Source organism: Protopterus annectens, chromosome 4.part0 (assembly GCF_019279795.1).
Source record: "Protopterus annectens isolate FY-2018-M chromosome 4.part0, PAN1.0, whole genome shotgun sequence".
In the NCBI taxonomy this organism is placed as follows: Eukaryota; Metazoa; Chordata; order Ceratodontiformes; family Protopteridae; genus Protopterus; species Protopterus annectens.
The window spans coordinates 1,193,389,722-1,193,405,408 of NC_056733.1; positions in this window are offsets into that span (position 1 = coordinate 1,193,389,722).

The following is a 15,687-nucleotide window of genomic DNA, read 5'->3' on the forward strand; positions in this document are numbered from 1 at the left end:
ATATCATAGGGATCTCACAGGCGTCAGCATCCAGGGTACTCCACAAGTTCCTGGATGCCATGTTACCACATGCCAATGAGCACATATACTTCCCCCGAATGCAGGAGGACTTGGCCAGCAATATGTGTCTCTTCCACCATGTGGCAGAATACCTGGAGGTCTGGAGGTACTGGGTGCAATAGACTGCACGTACATACCCATCAAGTCACCACCCGGTGAGCAGTGTAGGCACTGCATAAACTACAAGGGATACCCCTCCATCAACTGCCAGGTCATGTGCAATTCCAAGGGCATTATCATGGATGTGTGTGCTGACAGCCTTGGAAGCTATCACGACTCCCACATCTAGCATGCCTCACAGCTGTATCAGGTATTTGCCAGGGATGGACATTCCATATGGACACCTGGTGGGAGATGCTGGCTATGCACTGGAACCGTGGATGATGACACCCATCAGAAATGCACACACACCCATGCAAGAATGCCATAATGAGGCACACGCACAAACCAGAATCATCATAGAGTGTGTGTTTGGGATGCTTAAATCATGGTTCCGTTGCTTGGATATATCCGGTGGAGCCTTGCAGTACTCTCCAGCCATGTGTGCCCACATCTTCATAGTATGTGCCATACTACACAATATGATCCTGTGGAAACAGCTGCAGCAGGAACAGCATGGAGCAGGGCCACACAGCCCCCCCCCCATTTCCAAGGCCTGCACAGGCACAAAGTGACTCGGAGGAAGAACAAGCTGAGCCTGCCCCAGTAGGCAGAAGGAGACGTGCCTAGTATGCCCTGGCCTTGGCAAAGAGGCAACGCATAGCACATGCACTGACACAGTAGGGACCCAGGGAATGACACCTCTCTCCGATTCGCACATACAGTAAAAGGGATGCCAAACATGACACTACCTGTGCTTAACCATGTATAGGGAGTGTACTATGTGCATCCGACATAGGCAGCCCTGCAGCACCACCCTCAATACTGGGACACCCACAAGGTAAGTGACTCACACATGCCAGTTGGGGGGGGGGGTCACATACCCAACAACAGTCACAGCGAGCAGGATAGGTGTAGACAAACACAAAGAAATGCTGTACAATGACCTCTGTATGAGTCCTATGGGTAACCCCACCCCCAGGCCTACACTGACAGACTACAGCAGGCCAGAAATTTGGATGTAAGATGTGAAGGCTGGGAGGTCAGAAACCAATGTGTAGGTAATTAAAGGTAGGATCTGTAGTACACTAGTATGCCTGTAGCCAGCACGACAGGTATGTCTACAGACTGAAATGGAGTACCCAACATACCAGTACAGTCGTAGCAAATATGTACAACTGTCAGGTGTGCCCCCCATTCTATGTACACTTATAATAACAGTCAGGTGTGCCCCCACACTCCTGTGTAGAAATGTAGAATCAGTCATGTGCCCCTCCCCGCTATGCAGAAATGTAGGAACAGTCAATGCCAAATGACCGATGGATACCCTGTAGACACAGTACACTACCTGTTGGTGTACAACACAAAGGTCAGCACTGCAGTACAAACTACCTGGACTTGATCCACACATGCAATACAGATGGCCATACTGGGCATGCTCACACACTTAGAGGAATGAAGGCAACGTCTGTCAACAACATACTGAAAGGTCATACTGGGCATGCTCATACACTTAAACACATGAAGGCCATGTCTGCAAACACCAGTGGACCTGACAAATCTGGCAGTCGCAGTTCTTAGTGTAGGCATAAGTCAGTATGCACCTACCCCTGCCTTGCACACACAGTGGATAGGAATACAGAGATATATGTAAGGACAACACACTATAATAAGCCAAAGGTAGATGGACATAGATGTGTGGAAGGGGGAGACCGTGACAAGGAGCCATCTAGGCCTGTCCCACCCAGCACACAGCCAAAGGGCCCCAAACACATGAGGTGCAGATGTCACTTACTTCAGATACTAGCCACCAGTATCTGTCAGCATGACAGACTATTGTGGTGCACGTGTCAGCTGTGCAACACGACTGTACAGGGAAGTGGTCATCTAGTAGCTGTATACATGTATCTGTGACATATGACACTGTGTGTGCCCGCATGTGGCATGTCAACCCCTACATGAATGGGATATGGGCCATGCGCACACTGCCCTCCCCGTAGCATATTATGATATGCCTGGTGAGGTCATACAATGTGAAATACACCTCTGGGAGAGCGGTAGATCAGCAATCTCCATGGCGTGTCTCATAACTACCTAAGTCTGTAGTGATAAACTAGTTAGGTAGTAGTGCTAACCCCAGACTTGCCAAATGTGTGAGTGTGTTTGTGTGTCTGTCCGTCTCTCTCTGACTGTGTAGAGAGAAATGCTTATTTGGCTACTCACACTCCGTTCAATTCATATACTCAACATTGGCAAGGCTGCTGATGTCACTCACCTAGAAATACACCTCTGGGAAAATCATAGCCTAGTAATGCCTGTAGCGCATCCTGTAACTACATACTTCTATAGTGTGATTTAGTAATTAGGTAGGTGTTCTAACCCCAGACTTGGAAATTGTGTGTGTGCCTGACTGAGGAGAGAGCAATACTTTTTAGGCTGCTCACACTCCGTACAAATCACATACTCAACTTTGGCAAGGCTGCTGTCACTCACCTAGAAATGCACCTCTGGGGAAGGTATAGCCAGTAATCTCTGTAGCGCGTCCTGTAACTGCGCACTCCTGTAGTGTAATAAAGTAGTTAGGTAGGTGTTCTAACTCCAGACTTGAAAATTGTGTGCGTTTGTGTATGAACCTGTGTGTGTGTGTGTGTGTGTCTGACTGAGTAGTGAAATGCTTTTTAGGCTACTCACACACTGGACAATTCACATACCCAACTTTGGCAAGGCTGCTGATATCACTCACCTAGAAATACACCTCTGGGAAAAATCATAGCTCAGTAATCTCTGTAGTGCATCCTGTAACTGTGTACTGCTGTAGTGTGATAAAGTAGTTAGGTAGGTGTTCTAACCCCAGACTTAGAAAGTGTGCGTGCGTGCGTGTGCGTGCGTGTGTGTGTGTGTGTGTGTGTGTGTGTGTGTGTGTGTGTGTGACTGACTCAGTAGGGAAATAATTTTTAGGCTGCTCACACTCCAGACAATTCACATACCCAACTTTGGCAAGGCTGCTGATGTCACCCTCCTAGAAATAAACCTCTGGGAAGATTGTAGCTCAGTAATGTCTGTAGCACGTCCTGTAACTGTGTACTGCTGTAGTGTGATTTAGAACTGTGGTAGGGTTTCATCTCCACCCATGGGAGTTCTAGATGTTTTGTGTGTGTTTCAATGTCTGTGTAGGGAGAAATGCATTGTAGGCTAGTCACCTGCAGTACAGATAAAACACCCTTCTTTGGTAGTCCTGCTGATGTCATTCATCGTGAAATACACCTTTGGGGAAGAAGTACACCAATAATGTCCATGGCGTGTACTATAACTGCGTAGTGCTGTAGTGTAATATACTAGTTAAGTAGGGGGTTCTACTTCCAGGCATTACGTGTGTGTGTGTGTTTGTAACTCGTATCCTGTGTAGAGGTGGGTGTGAGTGTGTGACACCTGTAGGCAATGTAGAGGGGGTTTTGCTCATCACTTTTATGGTGGCCCTAATGTCAACCATACAGGGATAACAGATGTAAATTAACTGAGAGGCTGGGGTGCAAAGCCATATGCATACATGTGGCATCAATGCCAGCCAATCACAGTTAGCAACCCTACTATTACCCAGAGCACACACTCAACCCATGTGTCATAAGCACACACATGCCTAAGCAACAGCCAATATGTGGGTAGTACCCTGCATATTGGCCACTGAAAGGAACTATGCAGTGATAGCAGTGGGCTACAGAGGCCATGTCACCCTGCCCATCTGTCCAATATGCACATACATGCAGACAGTGCACCTCCACCTTGTTCCCCAATGGACACCTGCACCACCTTTTGTGCCTTCACATGTGACTCACAACGGACATACCATGTGTGACACCATTCCCTGTATGGGCAGATGACACTGGCGTTAGCATGCTATCAATGTAGGTGCAGGGAAAACCTGATGCCCATTACCAGTTCCTGCCACAGGTGGCCAAGCCTGGCACATCTGATGATAATCTGTGTTCACAACATGGGCCAGACACCCCAGGCCCAGTTCCACATGTCACTGTACATGCATGTACATGCATGTGGAAGGTGTGCACATCCCAGACACCATCCATGTCATGGACTAAGGAACACATACATGGCAAGTGATGCACAGCATTGGCCACACACAATAGTCACCCAGGTGACTGGATGGGGGATGCAATACCCACCTGTGTGGGCAAATGCAGAAACAACAGGCCTGGCCCACAATGCAGACCATTGTCATGTGGCCTGATGCCAAGCTATACCCATCGCCTACCCTTGTATAGCCTGCTGGCATGGATGACCACCACACACCCGTGCAGACATGCACCCATGCATGTCAGAACTGGCACCCTGTGTGTTCATGTGTGTGTTGTATGGTGTGTATGTCCACATCCACACTCACTACAACCCCCAGGGCATATCTGAAGCATGCTGTCTGATGTCTGACACCTCTTCATACTCCTTGCCCATATGACCTCTATATGGCCTGTGGGGTACATGTGATACCTGCACATTGATGTGGTGTGGCAATCCCACTAGTGATGAGTTGCACTCCTGGCCCTGCCAAGTGTGTGCGTCCCTGTGTGAGTGTTGATGCTGGCACCTGTTCATGCAGACAGGTACATGTACGTCACGCACCATATATCCACTGTATCCCTGTTGCAGATGTCACTCACCATCACAAATATGTTCCACAGCAGGTAATCTGTGTGGCACATCCAATAACTGCATTGCACTGTAATAGCACTACATAGTTGTTGGGGGTTTGAAACCCTGTGCTGTTAGGTGTGTGACACAAACATGCTTCTGTTTTACTCACCCACCCCTTCCTGACATGTATTCGCCTCTGTCTGCTTCCCCCACTCTCTTTCTGGTGGATGTGGAGACCCACAACTGCTATGCTTAGGCAGCAGCATGTGTATTTCAAGTGATGCTCATGATCAGCTGATGGCCTCTGCATGAATTGCAGCCCTCCCCTAGCTGACTGCATGTGGAACAACTGTGGTAACATTCCCATAGCCAATTACTTGGGAACACACTCCAATACCTAGGAACATCATGGTGATGTTGATCCATTTCACTCACTGTGAGCAGGAAAGTACAGTTTTGTACCTACCATAAATGTAGATGTTCGAGGATCCACATTGCTGCAGTCCTAACTATTGGGTAGTCCGCTGTCCAGTCGGCCCGAATACCAGAGTATAAGGCTGACGTCGGTCAGGGCGCATTAGACTGACGTCAGTACGTCAGGGTACTAATGCGCATGACCGACGACATATCCTCAGTCTTTTCTTGCCCCAGATGTCAGAAGACCCTAAAAAGACAAGGCCCAATATACCTGCACCAAAAATATGTACAATATATACAAAAAATATATACAAAAATATCAGCATATAACCTCACCTACACAACCACCCCTAAACACAGAGGGGAAGGAGGGAGGGTAAATTGGACTGCAGCAATGTGGATCCTCGAACATCTACATTTATGGTAGGTACAAAACTGTACTATGTTCTTCATTCCACATTGCTGCAGTCCTAACTATTGGGTAGAATCCCAAAGCAGAGGTAAGGGAGGCTGGCAAATCATAAAGAAGCAGGAGCTGACAACATGCCTTGCAAAATAGCTGTGGCAAAACCAGCCCTAGACTTAGAGTAGAGAGGAAGGTGATAATGCTTAGAGAAAGTATGCACTGAACTCCAAGTAGCTGCCTCCAAAATATCCTTAGTTGCCACCCCCCTTAGAAATGCTGTAGAAGTGGCAGTAGCCCTAGTGGAATGAGGCCTAATCCCAGCTGGAATCTCCTTGCCATGATGGGAATAACAAAATGCAATGCAAAACCCAATCCACCTAGAAATAGTTTGTTTTGACACAGGCTTGCCCTGCGAACTCAAAGCAAAAGAAACAAACAACTGCTGAGACTGCCTAAAATCCTTAGTCCTGCTTAAATAATAACGCAATTGCCTGTGTACATCTAAAGTGTGCAAAATCTTTTCCCCTTTATTTTGGGGTCTGCATAAAAAGTAGGCAAATGAATAGTTTGGTTTAAAGCCACACTAGAAACCACCTTAGGCATAAAGGAAGGATTAGTACGTAATGATACCCTATCCTTATGGAAAATCAAAAGGGCTCTACTGCCATAAGGGCCTGCAACTCAGACACCCTTCTTGCAGAAGTAATAGCCAACAGAAAAGCAGTCTTCCATGACAAGTATTTCAATTCAGCAGTAGCCGGCTCAAAAGGTTGTAGAGTAAGTTTTCCAACACAAAATTGAGATCCCAAGCAGGAGTAGGAGCTCATTGGGTCTTATATTCTTTGCCCTCTAAGAAACTGCTTGAACAAAGGATGCGAAAACAATGGTGGGTCACAATCATAGTGAGCTGAAATTGCTGCAGCATGAATCTTAATGGAAGAGAAGGACAAACCTTTGTCCAATAACTCAGTAAGATATTGAAGAGCCACACTCAAATTAGGCTCAGAAATCTCCAAATTCTTTGCTGTACTCCAAAATAAAAACCTCTTCCATTTTTCTGCGTACACTTTCCTTGTACTAGGTCTTCTAGCTTCCATAATCACATTTAAAACTTGTTGAGGAAGTTGAGACCTGCTGTGTTTCAACACAGAATATGCCAGGCTGTTAGATGAAGAGAGTGAAGCTTGACATTGAGCAGATGACCGTCCTTCTGAGATAACAGGTGTGGAATCAAAGGTAAAGGCCATGGAGGCTTCCTTACCAGACTCCTTAGTAGTGGGTACCAGTGTTGCGAGGCCAATCTGGAGCTATTAAAATCATCCTTGGCTTGTCTTGTCTGACCTTTAAGAGCACCTTTGGAAGAAGAGGCAGAGGTGGAAAGGCATACACATGAAGATTTTTCCAACTGAAAGAAAGAGCATCCACTTTCCAAGCTGTGTGATGAAACCCTTTGTGCAAAACTTTGGCAGCTGGTGGTTTAGTGGAGAAGCGAACAGATCTATGTCTGGAGTTCCCCATGACACTGTCAATTTCTGAAATACATGAAGATCCGGTTTCCACTGTGGGGATCCATGATTTGTCTGCTTAACACATCTGCTAAGGAGTTCTGTGCTCGGCAGAAACCTTGCCTGAAGAGTTAGTTGCAAGCTGAGCTGTCTCCCATAAAATCATTGCTTGCCTGCATAGAGGATAAGAATGTGTTCCCCCTTGTTTGTTGATGTACCACATGACAGTTGTGTTGTCTGTTAGAATCAACACCTGCCCTGGAAGAAGTAACTCCTTGAAAGCCATTAATGCAAACTGGACTGCTAACATCTCCTTCATGTTGATATGTAGATGCTGTAGTCTGGCAGGCCACTTGTCTTGTATCCACTTTCCATTTAGATGAGCTCCCCAAGCAATGTCCGAGGCATCTGTCGTTAAAATCTGACTCGCCTCTGGCCGGGTCACAGAGAGTCCCTTGTTTAGGTGACATTCCTGAGCCCACCACAAAAATTCTTTTTTGAGGGAAGGTATTATTTTAATGACAGTGTCCAAAACCTGGCAGTGCTGTGTCCATACAATTTTGAGATACCATTGCAGCTTCCTCATATGCAGTTTGGCATTGGGAAGCACCAGAATACAAGATGCCATGAACCCTAATGCTTGAAGGACTGTCCTTGCAGTCAGCACGGACTGATGAGATAGTTGATGGAAGTAAAGGGATAGACTCTTTTGTTTGTCCGGGGTTAAAAAGGCCATCTGGGCTGCTGTATTCAGTCTCACACCCAGAAAGCACATGTCTTGAGAGGGTACTAGACTGGACTTTATTTCGTTCACAGAATACCCTAGGCATCTTAGCACTGCTATAACATATTCCAGATGCTGTAGAAGGTCTTCCTTTTCTTGAGCCAGAATCAGGCAGTCGTCCAAGTAAGGATAGATTTGAATTCCTTTTAGCCTGAAGTAAGCTATCACTGGAGCCAGAACCTTTGTGAATACTCTGGGCGCAGTAGATAAGCCAAAGGGCAATGCAGAGAACTGATAATGAGAATTTCCAGCTCGAAACGCAGATACTTCCTGCAACTTAGTCTTATAGGCACATGAAGGTAAGCTTCCTTGAGATCTAAAGTTACCATCCAGTGATCTTTGCCCAGCAGAGGTAAAAGCTGTTGTAACGTCAACATCTTGAACTTGGGAATGTCCAGATAAGTGTTGAGGATAGATAAATCCAAAATTGGTCTCCACGTGTTCCCCTTCTTTGGTACTAGGAACAGGCGAATAAAATCCTAGGCCCTTTCTGATACAGGGACTGGCTGAATGGCCTCTATTTGGAGTAACAGAGAAATTTGCTTGTGAGCCTCTTTCCTTTGTGGAGGAGGAACATCTGGCATGCCTTTGAAAGGGGCAATGTATGGAAATAAAACCTGTAACCGTGGTGAATGATATCCAACACCCATCTGTCTTGAGTAATTAAATCCCAATTTTCTTTGAAAAAACAGCTTAAACCTACATCACAAAGGGTCAACTGCTGATGACAACCAGGCAATTTTTTTTTTTTTTTTTTTTTTTTTTTTTTTTTTTTTTTTTTTTTTTTTTTTTTTTTTTTTTTTTTTTTTTTTTTTTTTTTTTTTTTTTTTTTTTTTTTTTTTTTTTTTTTTTTTTTTTTTTTTTTTTTTTTTTTTTTTTTTTTTTTTTTTTTTTTTTTTTTTTTTTTTTTTTTTTTTTTTTTTTTTTTTTTTTTTTTTTTTTTTTTTTTTTTTATTTTTGCTTTTTTTTTTTTTTTTTTTTTTTTTATGTTTTTTTTTTTTTTTTTTTTTTTTCTTTTTTTTTTTTTTTTTTCTTTTCTTTTTTTTTTTTTTTTTTTTTTTTTTTTTTTTTTTTTTTTTTTTACTTTTTTTTTTTTTTTTTTTTTTTTTTTTTTTTTTTTTTTTTTTTTTTTTTTTTTTTTTTTGTTTTTTTATATTTTTTTTTTTTTTTTTTGGGGGGGGGTGTGCGGGGGGGGGGGGGGGGGGGGGGGGGGGGGGGGGGGGGGGGGGGGGGGGGGGGGGGGGGGGGGGGGGGGGGGGGGGGGGGGGGGGGGGGGGGGGGGGGGGGGGGGGGGGGGGGGGGGGGGGGGGGGGGGGGGGGGGGGGGGGGGGGGGGGGGGGGGGGGGGGGGGGGGGGGGGGGGGGGGGGGGGGGGGGGGGGGGGGGGGGGGGGGGGGGGGGGGGGGGGGGGGGGGGGGGGAGGGGGGGGGGGGGGGGGGGGGGGGGGGGGGGGGGGGGGGGGGGGGGGGGGGGGGGGGGGAGGGGGGGGGGGGGGGGGGGGGGGGGGGGGGGGGGGGGGGGGGGGGGGGGGGGGGGGGGGGGGGGAGGAGGGGGGGTGGGGGAGGGGGGGGGGGGGGGGGGGGGGGGGGGGGGGGGGGGGGGGGGGGGAAGGGGGGGGGGGGGGGGGGGGGGGGGGGGAGGGTGGGGGGGGGGGGGGGGGGGGGGGGGGGGGGGGGGGGGGGGGGGAGCTTAGTGAGCAAAGTCAGTATGCACCTGCCCCTGCCTTGCACACACAGTGGATAGGAATACAGAATATATGTAAGGACAACACACTATAATAAGCCAAAGGTAGATGGACATAGATGTGTGGAAGGGTGACTGACAAGGAGCCATCTAGGCCTGTCCCACCCAGCACACAGCCAAAGGGCCCCAAACACATGAGGTGCAGATGTCACTACTGCAGATACTAGCCACCAGTATCTGTCAGCATGACAGACTATGTGGTGCACGTCAGCTGTGCAACATGACTGTACAGGAAGTGTCATCTAGTAGCTGTATACATGTATCTGTGACATATGACTGTGTGTGCCCGCATGTGGCATGTCAACCCCTACATGAATGGGATATGGGCCATGACACCACCTCCCCTAGCATATTATGAATGCCTGGTGAGGTCATAATGTGAAAAACCTCTGGGAGAGCTGTAGATCAGCAATCTCCATGGGTCTCATAACTACCTAAGTCTGTAGTGATAAACTAGTTAGGTAGTAGTGCTAACCCAGACTTGCCAAATGTGTGAGTGTGTTTGTGTGTTGTGTCTCTCTGACTGTGTAGAGAAATGCTTTTTGGCTACTCACACTCCTCAATTCATATACTCAACTTGGCAAGGCTGCTGATGTCACTCACCTAGAAATACACCTCTGGGAAAATCATAGCCTAGTAATGCCTGTAGCGCATCCTGTAACTACATACTCTTAGTGTGATAGTAATTAGGTAGGTGTTCTAACCCCAGACTTGGAAATTGTGTGTGTGCCTGACTGAGGAGAGAGCAATACTTTTTAGGCTGCTCACACTCCGTACAAATCACATACTCAACTTTGGCAAGGCTGCTGTCACTCACCTAGAAATGCACCTCTGGGGAAGGTATAGCCAGTAATCTCTGTAGCGCGTCCTGTAACTGCGCACTCCTGTAGTGTAATAAAGTAGTTAGGTAGGTGTTCTAACTCCAGACTTGAAAATTGTGTGTGTTTGTGCATGAACCTGTGTGTGTGTGTGTGTGTCTGACTGAGTAGGGTAATGCTTTTTAGGCTACTCACACACCGGATAATTCACATACCCAACTTTGGCAAGGCTGCTGATATCACTCACCTAGAAATACACCTCTGGGAAAAATCATAGCTCAGTAAGCTCTGTAGTGCATCCTGTAACTGTGTACTGCTGTAGTGTGATAAAGTAGTTAGGTAGGTGTTCTAACCCCAGACTTAGAAAGTGTGTGTGTGTGTGTGTGTGTGTGTGTGTGTGTGTGTGTGTGTGTGTGTGTGCGCGTGTGTGCGTGTGTGCGTGTGTGGGTGTGTGGGTGTGTGTGACTGACTGAGTAGGGAAATAATTTTTAGGCTGTTCACACTCCGGACAATTCACATACCCAACTTTGGCAAGGCTGCTGATGTCACCCTCCTAGAAATAAACCTCTGGGAAGATTGTAGCTCAGTAATGTCTGTAGCACGTCCTGTAACTGTATACTGCTGTAGTGTGATTTAGAACTGTGGTAGGGTTTCATCTCCACCCATGGGAGTTCTAGATGTTTTGTGTGTTTCAATGTCTGTGTAGGGAGCAATGCATTTTAGGCTAGTCACCTCAGTCATATAAAACACCCTTCTTTGGTATCCTGCTGATGTCATTCATCGTGAAATACACCTTTGGGGAAGAAGTACACCAGTAATGTCCATGGCGTACTATAACTGCGTAGTGCTGTAGTGTAATAACTAGTTAGGAGGTTCTACTCCCAGGCATGTACGTGTGTGTGTGTTTGTAACTGTATCCTGTGTAGAGGTGGGTGTGAGTGTGTGACACCTGTGGCAATGTGGAGGGTTTTGCTCATCACTTTTATGGTGGACCTAATGTCAACCATACAGGGATAACAGATGTAAATAGCTGAGGAAGGCTGGGGTGCAAAGCCATACCCAATACATGGTGAATGGCAGTGCTGTGTCCATACATTTTGAGATACCATTGCAGCTTCCTCATATGCAGTTTGGCATTGGGAAGCACCAGAATAAGAGCCATGAACCTAATGCTTGAAGGACTGTCCTTGGATGGATGTGAGATAGTTGATGGAAGTAAAGGATAGACTCTTTGTTTGTCCGGTTAAAAAAGGGCATCTGCTGCTGTATCAGTCTCACACCCAGAAAGCACATGTCTTGAGAGGGTACTAGACTGGACTTTATTTCGTCACAAATACCCTAGGCATCTTAGCACTGCTATACATATTCCAGATGCTGAGATCTTCCTTCTTGAGCCAGAATCAGGCAGTCGTCCAAGTAAGGAAAGATATGAATTCCTTTAAGCGTGAAGTAAGCTATCACTGGAGCCAGAACCTTGTGAATACTCTGGCAGTAGATAAGCCAAAGGGCAATGCAGAGAACTGATAATGAGAATTTCAGCTCAAAGCAGATACTTCCTGCAACTTAGTCTTATAGGCACATGAAGGTATGCTTCCTTGTGATCTAAAGTTACCATCCAGTGATCTTTGCCCAGCAGAGGTAAAAGCTGTTGTAACGCCAACATCTTGAACTTGGGAATGTCCAGATAAGTGTTGAGGATAGATAAATCCAAAATTGGTCTCCCGTGTTCCCCTTCTTTGGTACTAGGAACAGGAGAATAAAATCCTAGGCCTTTTGATACAGGGACTGGCTGAATGCCCTATTTGGAGTAACAGAGAAATTTGCTTGTGAGCCTCTTTCCTTTGTGGAGGAGGAACATCTGGCATGCCTTTGAAAGGGGGCAATGTATGGAAATAAAACCTGTAACCGTGGTGAATGATATCCAACACCCATCTGTCTTGAGTAATTAAATCCCAATTTTCTTTGAAAAGAGACAGTCTTCCTCCCAAAGGAGCTGCCAGATGATAATCTACTGGCAGCTGAAAAGGCAGGTCATTGGGTCTGTTTATGAAAGGACTGACCCTGCCCTCACCAAGTCTGAGCAGGTGAACTCCTGTTCTAGGCCTAAAAGAACCTTGAGCTCTGCCCTACACGTCTAGACCTACCCCTAGACTGGGAATCATAAGCAGGATATGTCCATCCCTTAGTAGGCCAATTTCTACTAAACTTGCAGTGCACCTGAAAAATCTTTAACAGTTTGCATAGACTTAGCTTTGTCCTCCATTTTCTTTAAAACTGCTTCCACAGGCGAACCAAACAACACATCAGACTGTAAAGGAGCATCCAAAATGTTTAACATGCTCAGCTAAATTCTGATCCCTCAACCAGGCATGCCTAAGAACAGAACTAGTGGCAGCCACCAGGAGGCCTGTACAGCATCAAAACCACATTGCAAAGAATGCTTACCGACTTGTTCAGACACATGAACTAAATCCAGCAACTCTTTACACTCAATACCTTGCAAGCATCCGCCTTAGATGGCAGTTGTGAAAGGAGATAATTTTGATATTTTAGCATGTGAAACTGACAATTCAATGCCCTCATGGCTAAAGTGGAAGAAGTATACACTCTTTCCCCATCTATCCAAAGCCCTTGCCTCTTTATCAGTGGGAACAGGGTTTTAACCACAGAGGCCTTAACACCTTTAGGTCCCTGAGAAACAGTTTCGGGTCTGCCCTAGGACTCTTAAAAGATACTTATGAGCTTCAGGCACCCTATGTACCTATCAGGTTTAACAGGAGCAGGAGGCAAAGAACAGGTTCAGGGAAGCCTCTGCAAAACATCTTACCACATTCACAGGAGGTATAGCTAAGGGCCTATGCTGGGGTAAAACAAGAATTCCCTAAGCCTTTTCCTGAATCAGAGTAATCCTGGCCTTCCCATTTAAAGTGCTCCCTCATGGAATGCAGAGTCTCTGAAAATGAAAATCCTCAGGAGGAGAAGCTGTAGGAATGGGTCATCCACACCACATACCCAACTTTGGCAAGGCTGCTGATGTCACCCTCCTAGAAATAAACCTCTGGGAAGATTGTAGCTCAGTAATGTCTGTAGCACGTCCTGTAACTGTATACTGCTGTAGTGTGATTTAGAACTGTGGTAGGGTTTCATCTCCACCCATGGGAGTTCTAGATGTTTTGTGTGTGTTTCAATGTCTGTGTAGGGAGAAATGCATTGTAGGCTAGTCACCTGCAGTACATATAAAACACCCTTCTTTGGTAGTCCTGCTGATGTCATTCATCGTGAAATACACCTTTGGGGAAGAAGTACACCAATAATGTCCATGGCGTGTACTATAACTGCGTAGTGCTGTACTGTAATATACTAGTTAAGTAGGCGGTTCTACTCCCAGGCATTACGTGTGTGTGTGTGTTTGTAACTCGTATCCTGTGTAGAGGTGGGTGTGAGTGTGTGACACCTGTAGGCAATGTGGAGGGGGTTTTGCTCATCACTTTTATGGTGGACCTAATGTCAACCATACAGGGATAACAGATGTAAATTAACTGAGAGGCTGGGGTGCAAAGCCATACGCATACATGTGGCATCAATGCTAGCCAATCACAGTTAGCAACCCTACTATTACCCAGAGCACACACTCAACCCATGTGTCATAAGCACACACATGCCTAAGCAACAGCCAATATGTGGGTAGTACCCTGCATATTGGCCACTGAAAGGAAGTATGCAGTGATAGCAGTGGGCTACAGAGGCCATGTCACCCTGCCCATCTGTCCAATATGCACATACATGCAGACAGTGCACCTCCACCTTGTTCCCCAATGGACACCTGCACCACCTTTGGTGCCTTCACATGTGACTCACAACGGACATACCATGTGTGACACCATTCCCTGTATGGGCAGATGACACTGGTGTTAGCATGCTATCAATGTAGGTGCAGGGAAAACCTGATGCCCATTACCAGTTCCTGCCACAGGTGGCCAAGCCTGGCACATCTGATGATAATCTGTGTTCACAACATGGGCCAGACACCCCAGGCCCAGTTCCACATGTCACTGTACATGCATGTACATGCATGTGGAAGGTGTGCACATCCCAGACACCATCCATGTCATGGACTAAGGAACACATACATGGCAAGTGATGCACAGCATTGGCCACACACAATAGTCACCCAGGTGACTGGATGGGGGATGCAATACCCACCTGTGTGGGCAAATGCAGAAACAACAGGCCTGGCCCACAATGCAGACCATTGTCATGTGGCCTGATGCCAAGCTATACCCATCACCTACCCTTGTATAGCCTGCTGGCATGGATGACCACCACACACCCGTGCAGACATGCACCCATGCATGTCAGAACTGGCACCCTGTGTGTTCATGTGTGTGTTGTATGCTGTGTATGTCCACATCCACACTCACTACAACCCCCCAGGGCATATCTGAAGCATGCTGTCTGATGTCTGACACCTCTTCATACTCCTTGCCCATATGACCTCCATATGGCCTGTGGGGTACATGTGATACCTGCACATTGATGTGGTGTGGCAATCCCACTAGTGATGAGTTGCACTCCTGGCCCTGCCAAGTGTGTGCATCCCTGTGTGAGTGTGCCTGTGTTGATGCTGGCACCTGTTCATGCAGAGAGGTACATGTACATCACGCACCATATATCCACTGTATCCCTGTTGCAGATGTCACTCACCATCACAAATATGTTCTGAGTGCTCCACAGCAGGTGATCTGTGTGGCACATCCAATAACTGCATTGCACTGTAATAGCACTACATAGTTGTTGGGGGTTTGATACCCTGTGCTGTTAGGTGTGTGACACAAACATGCTTCTGTTTTACTCACCCACCCCTTCCTGACATGTATTCGCCTCTGTCTGCTTCCCCCACTCTCTTTCTGGTGGATGTGGAGACCCACAACTGCTATGCTTAGGCAGCAGCATGTGTATTTCAAGTGATGCTCATGATCAGCTGATGGCCTCTGCACGAATTGCAGCCCTCCCCTAGCTGACTGCATGTGTAACAACTGTGGTAACATTCCCATAGCCAATTGCTTGGGAACACACTCCAATACCTAGGAACATCATGGTGATGTTGACCCATTTCACTCACTTTGAGCAGGAACTAGATCTGTTGTTTGGCAAACAGCATCTCAGACGGATTGGGGATTTACCTCTAACAACATACACTGTGGAAAGAGGC